General features: G+C 43.1%; 1 long non-coding RNA gene across 1 annotated transcript in view; it reads right to left on the minus strand.

The window, feature by feature from the left end:
- Window positions 1–7,274, minus strand: part of LOC117283125 — a 95,460-nt gene extending 88,186 nt beyond the window's left edge. The window contains exon 1 of the long non-coding RNA XR_004514139.1: window positions 7,201–7,274. This is a non-coding gene — a long non-coding RNA (uncharacterized LOC117283125). The remainder of the gene's footprint in view (window positions 1–7,200) is intronic.
- Window positions 7,275–11,479: the final 4,205 nt, after the last annotated feature.

Below are 11,479 nucleotides of genomic sequence, written 5' to 3' on the forward strand. Positions count from 1 at the left end.
ATTCGTAATAAGGAAAGCAAGAGTTCTGGGAAGAAATAGCCTTCTTTCCTTTGGTATGACATGGGCCGCTTAGAAAACGAAAAAACAAGGGGACCCACAGAGAGCGAGGTGCTCTTATAAGCCTCGTAACAAAAATTAGATGGGGAGGGATACACAGACAAGACAGAAAGGTATCCCTGTAGCAGGCTGTGGAGGCCCACAGGGTTGTGAGACGTTGAGGTTCCCACATTTTCTAGACAATCGGCTCATAGATGGCGGTAAGGTTGTCAGACTTACGCGCCGGCTGCCCATTACTCCCAAGAATATTCCTGGTACTCATTTCTGTTAGAGGCTGAGTCGACCCCAGGGCCATAATGCGACTGGAAGGATTAGGTAAACTGAAAAAAAAACACCTCATCGGAATTAGAACCCGCGACCTTCCGGCTTGTAGCATAGTGCCTCAACCAACTACGCTACGGCTATAAACCTCATAAGCCTAAAAATTATGGGGGATCCACAGATAGATGGACAGACAAACAGACGGCAAGGTGATCACATTAACCTCCTTTTAGTTTTTCGAAATAAGGAAAGTAGGCTAAAATAAGAAGTAATACAACGGTGAGATGAAGTTCTCAATCTACGCATTTTTTAGTTACCATAACAACGAACTGTCGAGTAGTTACTATAGGATTCTGACGATGGTGTATAACACACTGATATATTGGGTTTTTGGACTTTATCCATCGTCCTGGTTTTTAAGATACCTAATAAAAACACGACGTTTCGGAAACTGGATCTGTTTCCGTCCTCAGGTGAAGGAAAATACCTATTCTGTTGGGTCCGTTAGAAAGAGCTAGCCTCAATCACAGTGATTGAGGTCCAGTTACCATAACAACGAGCTGTCGAGTTTCAACTCTTTACATAAACGTAGGTCACGAACGAGCTAACACTGATTAGTTTCAATTTATCTTCTGTTCTATAAGCATTAATAATATTCTGATGCGGACATATGAAATGTAGTAAACATTATGCAAAGGAGACGGTTTACGATTGACTATTTTTGTGTGTTAATTGTGGGAGACGGCGTTAAATGTCGGCCTCGACTTACCATTCGGTACCATGTGGGAAGGAAAATGAATACTGGAGGTCACAGCGGAAATTTTGTAACTCTCAGTTACATTCTAATCAGGCGCTATGCAAGTTATTTCTGCCCCACTGCTACGTACACAATAAACTAACCTGTACGTAAATTAGGCCTTAGGCCTACTGAATTTACTGAACTGTCGAAAAGCCATTAGAAGTAACTGTGCAGGTGGGCCGCACCATACCTCAAGCGGTTAGCTGCTGGCTTCCCACCGAGAAGACCCGCGTTCGATCCGGGGTCTGGTCAAGTGGGATTTGTGGTGGAGAAAGTGGAGCTGGGGCGGGTTTTCTCCGAGCACTTCGGTTTCCCTTGCCAATCTTCATTCCACCAAATTTTCCATCATCATAATCACCCTGGGCTACAATAGGCCAATCAGTGGCCGCCGTGCCGAGGGGACCCAGTTGGACGACACCTCCCACTAAGCGAATAAAAAAACTGTGCAGGTGAAGGAGATACTTCGTTCGAACCTCGACCGGAATACAAACTATCCTGAGGTATATAATGCTTTTTTCCTCTGTTCTCTAAGCCGAATACCTGGATTGTAACTTTAATCACGTCGCGACAGCTTCATTCCACATTCATCTAATTCACTAATCTTACCATTCGACACTATACAATATGAACCACTCAAAGCGTCTTTAAATACATCATTAATACATTTCTTTTCAAAATTGTGACAATTTATGAGTTGATAGGAAGATAAATAATTCAGTCTATTAAAAGTAGGATATGAGCTTGTGCTACTATTGCTCTAAACATAAATCCTCTCAGAGATGCTGCAAGAGGCAAAGACAGACTTGCTATTGATGAACGCACGTCCCACAAAACTAACAGCGACAAGAAACGTGACTACGTCAGTGATTTGCATGCAATTACAAAACAAAATATATACATCTTGGCTGAACATGATATAACAGTGACGTGCGATGTAGCAGTAAGATACATGCTGACACTCGGTGGGAACTTGCATCTGAAACGTTTAGTTCTTCTTTGCTCGTCATAAAATAGTCCGCAATGCCTGCCCAAGATCATCTTATCAAGACATCTTTTCCTTCAACTTCCCCGATTATTTCTTTCGTGTGCGTGTGTTTGTGTGTGTTCGCTTGTGTGTAGGTTAGTTTCAGTTTCACAACCAACACTTTTTTTTATTGCTAGTGGGGTGGAACTAAGTCCCTTGTACTGCGGTCACTTCTGGCCTATTGTACCAGCCCCAGATGATAGGTGAGGGTGATTGTGGAGCAATTGGTAGAATGAAGATTAGCAGGGGAAACCGAAGTACGGGGAGAAACCCTGCCCCCCCGCCACTTTGTCCACCACAAATCCCACTTGACCAGACCCGGGATCGAACCCGGGCCGCCGCGGTGGGAAGCCAGCGACTAACTGCTTGAGCTATGGCGCCGCCTACAACCAACACATACTCGTACAACAAACAACATTTGTCCCAAAGACGAGGAACACAAACAAGGACAAAACGCAATCACCCATAAGCCAACCAAACATACTGATGAACATAAGGCAGGGAAAAACGTTGGGAAACTAACGGATCACACAGTGCCATGTCCCAGAAAACAGTACTCTTTGTTTCTTGTTTAATTTTTGCCAAGTTGTATAAACTTTCTGCAGCATTCTGCTTCACGATATGTATCGTGATGATGTCATGTTTCCTTTTAATTTATTTGTTTGTTGGTTATTTAATGTCAGTATCAGTCCTCGTACTATGCAGCGTCGTGTGGTTGGATGATTGTAATAAACTGGAACGCAAGAAAGAGGCCGTGGCCTAATTTACGACATTATCTCGGCATTTATTTGAAGGAACTGATGAAAATTACAAATAACTCTGCTAGGACAGTCAGTATCCTGGCCAAAATACGGCACGGGCATGGCTTGAGACAAATTCCTCAGTCCGCGTTTCGTGTCTCTGGTGTTACTACAATTACAAAAGGCTAACACTGACCACAGACCCGGAAAATTGTAATTTTGTATCATTCCTTTTTATAGTTGGTTATTTAACGACGTTATTAATGTCGAGACTAAATAATATCGAACACTTATCCTCGTTCTGAATTTTAGAGTCTACTAATATTTCCACATATGGATTTGCAATTCATGCAGTTTATCTTCTATACCATCAGTTTATTACAGCCATTGCTATTATCACACTCTACATGCTATACACTTGCCATCTATATTGAAAAATATGTATCAACTACTCTTTCAAATATTACCGTATTCCTTCCTAGAGAACATAAGAATTTTGTTTATATAAAAGAGCCGCATGACTTTAGAATAAAACAATTTCATTATAGGGTACTGAGAGTTAAAATACTGAAAATGGGACCTGAGCTTTGAGTTCTAGAAACGTAACCCTATACGCCCCACGCTATAATGAACCAAAATTACGGTTTTTCGACTTATGTCCCTTTTTCAAGAAAAAATTATACCGAAAATTCCGAAGTACGACGGGCCATGGAGGCCCATAGGGTTGTGAGACGTTGAGGGTCCCACATTATCTAGACAATCGGCTCACAGATGGCGGTAATGTTGTCAGCCTTACGCGCCGGCCGCGCTTTATTCCCCAGGAAAATTCCTAGTAGTTAGAGGCTGAGTCGACCCCAGGGCCAGAGTGCAGCTGGAAGGATTAAGTCAACTGAAAAATCGAGTGACCTCATTGAGAATCGAACCCGCGACCTTACGGCTTGTAGCATAGTGCCTCAACCAACTAGGCTACCGCGTACCCCGTACTCATAACAGTACAAAATTTTATAGACCATCGGAAATCTTCCTATCATCTAGAAGCAATTCGTACGTCGTCTGGGGTTCGAGAAAACCCAGATGAGAAACACACCCATTCCCATTCCTATGCATCTCGCGTTAGTTCTGGCTTAATTGAACGAAACAATTTTCTGCGTCATTTCTGGTAAATACTGTCACTAACAGGTGGCACACCGGTTCAATCTTCCATCGAATTCAACTGTATTTTAATTAATGTCATTTCCTCGCTTCGATTCAGTTATGGACTATTCGCTTCACGATTCTCTTTGTCTGGAAGTTCCCTGAATGCAGACCGCTTTCAGTTGCCGCAGACCGCCGCAGACTGACTCACGCTCTGGGACTGGCGAGAGCTCTACAAACCGAAAACAAAGGATGGACGTGTAACAGTAGCGTCAGAAACCAACAGACATTACGAGCACCGCTGTATATACGTATTTTTGCCGTGTTTTTTCAACTGTCAGTATAGGGTGACAAATAATTTATGAATGGGAAATAATTTGCAAAGAAGCCGTTGTTGACTAATGGCAGTACTATTCTACCATTTAAGTGGACGAATTAAGGAAAACCACGACAAACCTAAACCAGGACAGCCTCTGTCCCGGCCGAGATATGAAATGAGCGCCTCGCAACATACAAATCCGATTCGTAGTTATATAGAATCTATATATAGTGTAACATTGTGAAACGCTGCCTAAGGTAATTATTTCCAAGATATTAAGAGCTATAGTTCATCTACTTAACATAAAATTTATTCTACTTGGAGGAAGTAAAAAGAAGACCGGGGCAGACACGATTATTAGGAGCTTCGTATTTTTAGTCCTATTATACTTCAGATATGAAGGTGATAAGAAGGATGTTGATATGGGCAGGACACATAGCACGCAAAGAGTGATGAGAAATCAGAATTTCAGTGAAAAATCTTGAAGGGAAGAGGCCTGAGAATAGACGGAAAAATATTATTAGAACGAATGTTAGAGAAGTGATAGGAATTACTGAGTTCCTTCATTTTGTCTTTCGTATGGTAATATAAAAAAGAGCAATTTTTCGGAAATTGAATGAGTTTCCGCCTTCAGATGAAGGGGGAGACAACTACTCTGGTGGGCTAACTTCAACCACTGCCCTTTCTAAGGGACTCAACAGAATAGTTGTCTCCCCCCACTGACCTGAGGATGGAAACGTGTTTTGTAGTTTTACAGAACACCGGACGATGGACAAAGTCCAAAAACCCGGTAATTCCGAGGGTTAACCGTCGCCGTCGCCTGTCACGATGACTGAGCGGTGCTGAGCATGCACTGTCTTCGCTCGCTCGGAAGCCGGGATCGTGGGTTCGAATCCCACTCAGGGCATGGATGTTTAGTTCGTGTGTGTGCTTTTTTCTGTGTTTGTGTACAGGTAGAGGCCTTGCGACGAGTTGATCACCCGCCCAAGGAGTCCTACCGAATGTGTAAGATCTAGAAAAACCGAAGTGAACGGAGAAGTTCATGGAGGTAGGCCTAGGCCCACTGGGGCTGTAGTGCCAAGGAAAAAAAACCCATCGCCGTCAAAATGCTTCAGAATATGGTTAAAGAAACTGTGTTAGCAGATGTGATTCATCAGGTTAGGGACCCGTGGTAGCCTCTTTTGAGTACGGTAATGAACCTTCGTTACTCTAGTTATAAGTGATGTGAGAGATGCTTTTTAATTAGTTCCGTAACACAACCAAGTATCAAAGTTCGATTACATACTGAAGTAAAAAGTGTATAGCCTGTTATATGGAAATTATCCGATAGCATTCGCTAATTATTTGAACGTCCTTCATCGTACAAACAGGCCCTTTCCTTTGGAAATCTGCCCTTTGCTACTTCAGAGTTATATTAGGTTAATGCATCGCAGCCGAGCGAAAACGTCAGAGGCTCCTGAAACTGGAGTTTAGCTTCCCTTCAGGCTAATCCCAAGATGATACATTCCAGAAGGCATCGACCTCTTTCTCCTCCTCCTCCTCCTCCAATCTTTCCAATTTGCTAACCTATGCTCTCTTTTCATTTAACTGCAGATAACTTCTGGTGTAGATACAGTTTCGATAAAAGCATAAGTATCTACATCATAAAGACTATATCGATTACTTCTACAGTCTCAAGTGCAACACTAATTTCTATAAAACTTATTAAAAGCTATTCACTTTAAAGTGTTATACTATGTGTTTCGATCAATGTAGTCATCATCAGATGTTAAAACTTATGGATGAGGAAACTGCCGTTTCTGTATCGTTGCTTAGGTTGTTCATATATTATATCAACGGCACATCGAATGCCAATTAGTTATTCTTTGGTCTCCCTCTGTTTCAAAGAGACAATTATTGTAATAGCGTTCATATGCATAATATTTGCACTGCAATTACATTTGTTGTTGTTGTTGTTGTTCTTGTTGTTGTTGTTCATTGTGGTTACTTAAGATTACCCGTAAAATTCGATCGGGAGAGACAGTTTGGATATCTCGCCGTGTCCTAGCAACGTCAGAAGATAATTTAGAGTTTCCCCCGAATCCTTACAAGTGAAACAGTGAGGTAGGTTGTTACTTTTGTCTGTAAGTGGAGGAAATGGGGCAGTCAGTGTATAAGTGCCCGCTCGAATCACCTTCAGTAGAAGGGGAGTGGCCAGCAGTAGTCAGCTCCCTCCTCTCGTTGAAAAAGGGGCCCCGTTTAAAAAACGTAGAAGTCTTGGAGAGAACAAAAACATTGTCACGGGTCCTGACGGGACTTGAAACCATTGCACTGTATGCCATCATGTCTCCTTTATACAATGATTAAAATGTATATATGTCATGATAATAAAGTTTATATATTAAAACGTTTCAAGATTTATCATCTATATGTCGCATTTAAAATTCCACATTAGTGCCGAAACATGTAGTGAGGAGAAAAGTGAAATTGTGTGCACTGTAAGACGGTTGGTATAAATACACATCATGAACGTGAATCAGTGCAACAGGACGCTAAAATATAACATTATAAATACTTACACTTAAGGAGTGGATCTGAATTGTGGTAACATTTCTAATTTTCATATCTAAGAGGCTCGGTTTGAATCTAGATAAGGACATCATCGTTCTATTACTCTAGCAAAATGTATAGATATTCGTAAGCTTATAAATACAGTACGGCAACTTGCCGCCTTATTCTTTCCCCTTCTACCAGCCTACGCTACCTCATACAACCGTACATAACCTCCGCTGCCATGACATCCAACAAACAAGACCTATTCTCAACTGCCTTACTTCGCTTACAGCAATTCGCTCACTGTTAAAGATGTAAAATACGTTGACTTTACCTTGCTTATTGTCCTCTGTGCGGAAAAGCAACTTTAGAAATGTCCACTTTCATTGCAAATACATCACTCGCGATTATTAATAAACAAACCTGCAGAATACAACTGTTTTACTGTCATTACTTTGCACTGCGTACAGGTGTCGCTACTGTGCAGTATGAGATTAGTAGTACATACCGGTTAGAATCGCAACTGAAGCACTAGACATGCAACTTGCTGTCGCACGTCACTGTGCGGGTTGGCATAAGGCTCTAGACTCGAATTTGGAAGGTGCTGGGTAGGAACCTCATCCGAGACACCGGCTGTCCAAACAAATTGTTCTCCGAATTCCCTCTAGGAAATTTCCGGGACAGTACCTCGATCAGGCCCGACGGATTAGGATACGTAACTCAAAAACTAAATTATAGGACGTTCTCTCATACGATGCAGTCAACACAACAATAACGACAATATTATATAAGACAAAATAGATAACTATCATATAAACAAAAGCAAAAATACAAAACTCCGTGATTTTAGTCCTCAAGCGAACTATACCGACCGAGAGACCTCCACTTGTAGGCGAAGCTAATGCCAACTTTAGCTGATAGAGGGTGACGCGTGGTCAGCATAACGAGTCCCCACGGCCGTTAATTCCGGTTTTCTAGACCGGAGTCGCTATTTTCTTGAAATAGCTCCTCAGTTATCCTCACGAGGCTGAGTGGACCCCGTTCGAGACCCACTACTTCTCAGAAAATCTGGTAGCGCTGGGAATCGTACCCGGGACCTCTGGATCTGTAGCCAGGAACTCTGACAACTAGACCACAGAGGCGGTCAACTATCATATCAACATTTGTTTATTTGTGCAGTTCTTGTTGCGGAATGTTTCTACTTTTCTTTTTAGGTCATCCTCTGGCAATACACAACCAATAACGTAAGTCAAAGCGTAGGGTAAGGGTCCATATTTAATCCTTTGACACAGTTTATGGACTTAGGCCCTTGATTGTGTATTGCCTGAGGATAACCTAAAAAGTAAGATCGAAACATGTCGCAATACGAACTGCAAAAATAAACAGATGCTGACACAGTGGTATCTATTTTGTCTTATCGAGTATTAACGTTATTGCTGTCTTGATTGTCCATTTGAAAGTACGTTAAGACACACAACAGGATGCATGCTTTGAAAGCAAACCACAGAAATCACAATCTGTCAGAGGAAGTCATAGAGGGAAACCCAAACACAATCGGCATGATTACAGTCGGAAGGTACCGACAGGAAATGGAGCAGTAGGGATTCACACCTTAACCAACCCTTAAAATGTCAGCACTTAATTCTGTACTTGGAGGGCCGCGCCATAGCTCAAGCGGTTAGTCGCTGGCTTCCCATCGCGGCGGCCCGGGTTCGATCCCGGGTCTGGTCAAGTGGGATTTGTGTTGGACAAAGTGGCGCTGGGGCAGGTTTTCTCCGAGTACTTCGATTTTCCCTGCCAATCTTTATTCCACCAATTGCTCCACAATTACCCTCACCTATCATCTGTGGCTGGTACAATAGGCCAGAAGTGGCCGCAGTACAAGGGACCTAGTCCCAACCCACTAGCAATAAAAAAAATAATTCCGTACTTCTACAGAATGCCTATGGATTGGCGTAGTAAACATAAATAACCACCCTTTAAGAACTTTATCCCTCCTCAATGCGCAGTTCGATCTCTCTATGGCTGTATAGTCCTTTGCTCGGGCTTGGCCAATTTTCAGTTTCTTAATCAGTCGGTAGGACTCCTTGGGCGGGGGATCAGTCAGTCGTAAGGCTGCTACCTGCACACAGGACAGCACAAACACAGAATAAACACACACAGACATCCATGCTTCAGGTTGAATTCGAACCCAGATCCCAGTGTTTGAGCGGGCGAAGACAGTTAATGCCTTAGACCGCGCGGCCCTGAAATCGGCAATACGCAGTTCCATCTGTCTATGGCTCTACAGGCCTCTGTTGGACCTTGGCCACTTTTTCAGTTTCTTAGTCTTTTACACAAACAGTAGGTCTCCTTGGACGGGGGATCAGCCCGTTGCAAGGCCGCTGCCTGTACATAGGACAACACAAGCACAGAACAAAAGCACACAGACATCCAAGCCTTGAGTTCGATTGAAGGTCGCAGTGCCAGGGCCAGTTTTATGGCTCACCCCTCATACTCAAACTCATAGATTCGAACCCACGATCCCAGCGTTCGAGCGGGAGAGCACAGTTCAGACCTTAGACCGCGCGGCCACTGTGATCGGCAATGCGCAGTTCAAGTTTACTAAACACAATGTGATCCATTAGTCGTCCGAAGTGACTATGGAGTAGTTTCAGATGTGCCCACCCCCACACTACCTACACAGCAGCTATTGGTGGGTGGAAGGGGGAGGAAAGACTACCAACAGTTATCAACCTAGCTTGTCACTGAATACACCACCGCTGTCTGTGTTAGGTCACGTGATTAATTCTCAGTATGCCATGATGCATCGTATGTGCGGAGTGCATGTCAGTGCTTGTTGGTAACTGTCGCTACAGTTCAGGGTTAAAACTGCCTAAGATAAAGTGACTGTTACTGGACAGGAATCGCCCAAGTTTTTCTTAGTGACTGCAAAGGTTGTTAAGTTACAGTCGGAATTGTATGAATCTATAGAAAAATACGTGAACCGAAATAATTAGATTAGGAATAACTTTCTTTATATCCGTGTAAGGTAAATAGTAAAGGCCGCGACATAACTCAAGCGGTTAGTCGCTGGCTTCCCACCGCGGCGGCCCGGGTTCGATCCCGGGTCTGGTCAAATGGGATTTGTGGTGGACAAAGTGGCGATGGGGCAGGTTTTCTCCGAGTACTTCGGTTTCCCCTACCCTTCTTCATTCCACCAATTGCTCCACAATTACCCTCACTTATCATCTGGTGCTGGTACAATAGGCCAGAAGTGGCCGCAGTACAAGGGACTTAGTCCCACCCCACTAGCAATAATAAAAAGTAACAGTGAACTGTACAGATGTCTCAATGCCTAATTAATTAAGCACCACACCATGAAGACGTGTGGGGTTGTGAAAGTGTATAACTACCTTTCTTGTCCTCGGCACTAGAAAGAGGTAAGTGGTCAGCTTCACGCCTCGGTCACTTTAGCACCGCGGAAAGAGCCCCAGCTTACCATTGTACAGGAGGCTGGGTAGGCCCCAGAGCGGGTCCTGTCACTGTGAAAAGTAGAGAAAAATCTCTTGCACCCGCCTGGAGTCAAACCGCGGCTGTCCAACCAGTAGCCTGTAGTTGTACCGACTGAGCTTTCTAGGATTTTCTTTCATACCAATGTAGTTTCCAAAATGTTCTTTCAGCGTACACCATCTCGCAAAAATATACTTAGCATGCATGTGATAAGAAATAGCGTTAGAAAATGTTATTTATACTCGGACTCCTCACTTAATAGGATACTTGAACACGGTCTTCGTACTCAGAAACAATCGTCACTGATGAATTCATGTCATGTGCTTCGTGATCATCAACGAACAATTGAGAAGTTTTTTTATGAAAAGGTGGTCTAGTGGTTATAGTTCCTGGCTACAGATCCAGAGCTCCGGTCTAGAAATCCGAGATTAACGGCTGTGGGGATCCGTTGCTCTGGCCACGCGACACCCTCTATCCGCTAAAGTGGGCACTAACTTCGCCGACAAGCGGCGGTCGCTCGGTCGGTATAGTTCGCTTGCGGACTACAGACCACGGAGTTTTTTTTTATGAAACATGTGCGGGCACCTAGATGTCTTCGCGGGTTACTGTATTTTCAGGAGGAACGCTATTGACTGTCCCGGGCTTAAGGTCATGTACTGATTGGTTACATAATCTCTGCTTATCCTTACGAAAGTGGAGGAATGTGGAAACGGTAACGTGAGTATATAAATATTATATTTTATTAGCTTATAACGTTGTTCAAACAATATAATATTTTTATAGATAGTAACATACAACATCGTTCCGATCTGAACTAAAACACGTTCTTCAATTCGAAAACAAATGCCAAATGATTTCATTTAATAGTTGACAGAATTCTGAAATTTATAATTCACACCAAAACATACTATTGGAATACTTTCCATGGAATTTTTCCTGAAGTCTGTGGAAAACGGTTAATGTTATGTCTTTCTCTCAGAAGACGGAACTGTTTTCGCGCGGATGGTGCCAGAGCACAGAAACTACATTCTCCCTCTATTTGTGTCTTATATGAAGAATGCCGTTTTCTGGGATGTGGCGCCGTGTAGATCTTGTGCAAACCGACGTTTCGGAGGAACGCA

This window comes from Cryptotermes secundus, unplaced genomic scaffold (assembly GCF_002891405.2).
Source record: "Cryptotermes secundus unplaced genomic scaffold, Csec_1.0 scaffold160, whole genome shotgun sequence".
Classification (NCBI taxonomy): domain Eukaryota; kingdom Metazoa; phylum Arthropoda; class Insecta; order Blattodea; family Kalotermitidae; genus Cryptotermes; species Cryptotermes secundus.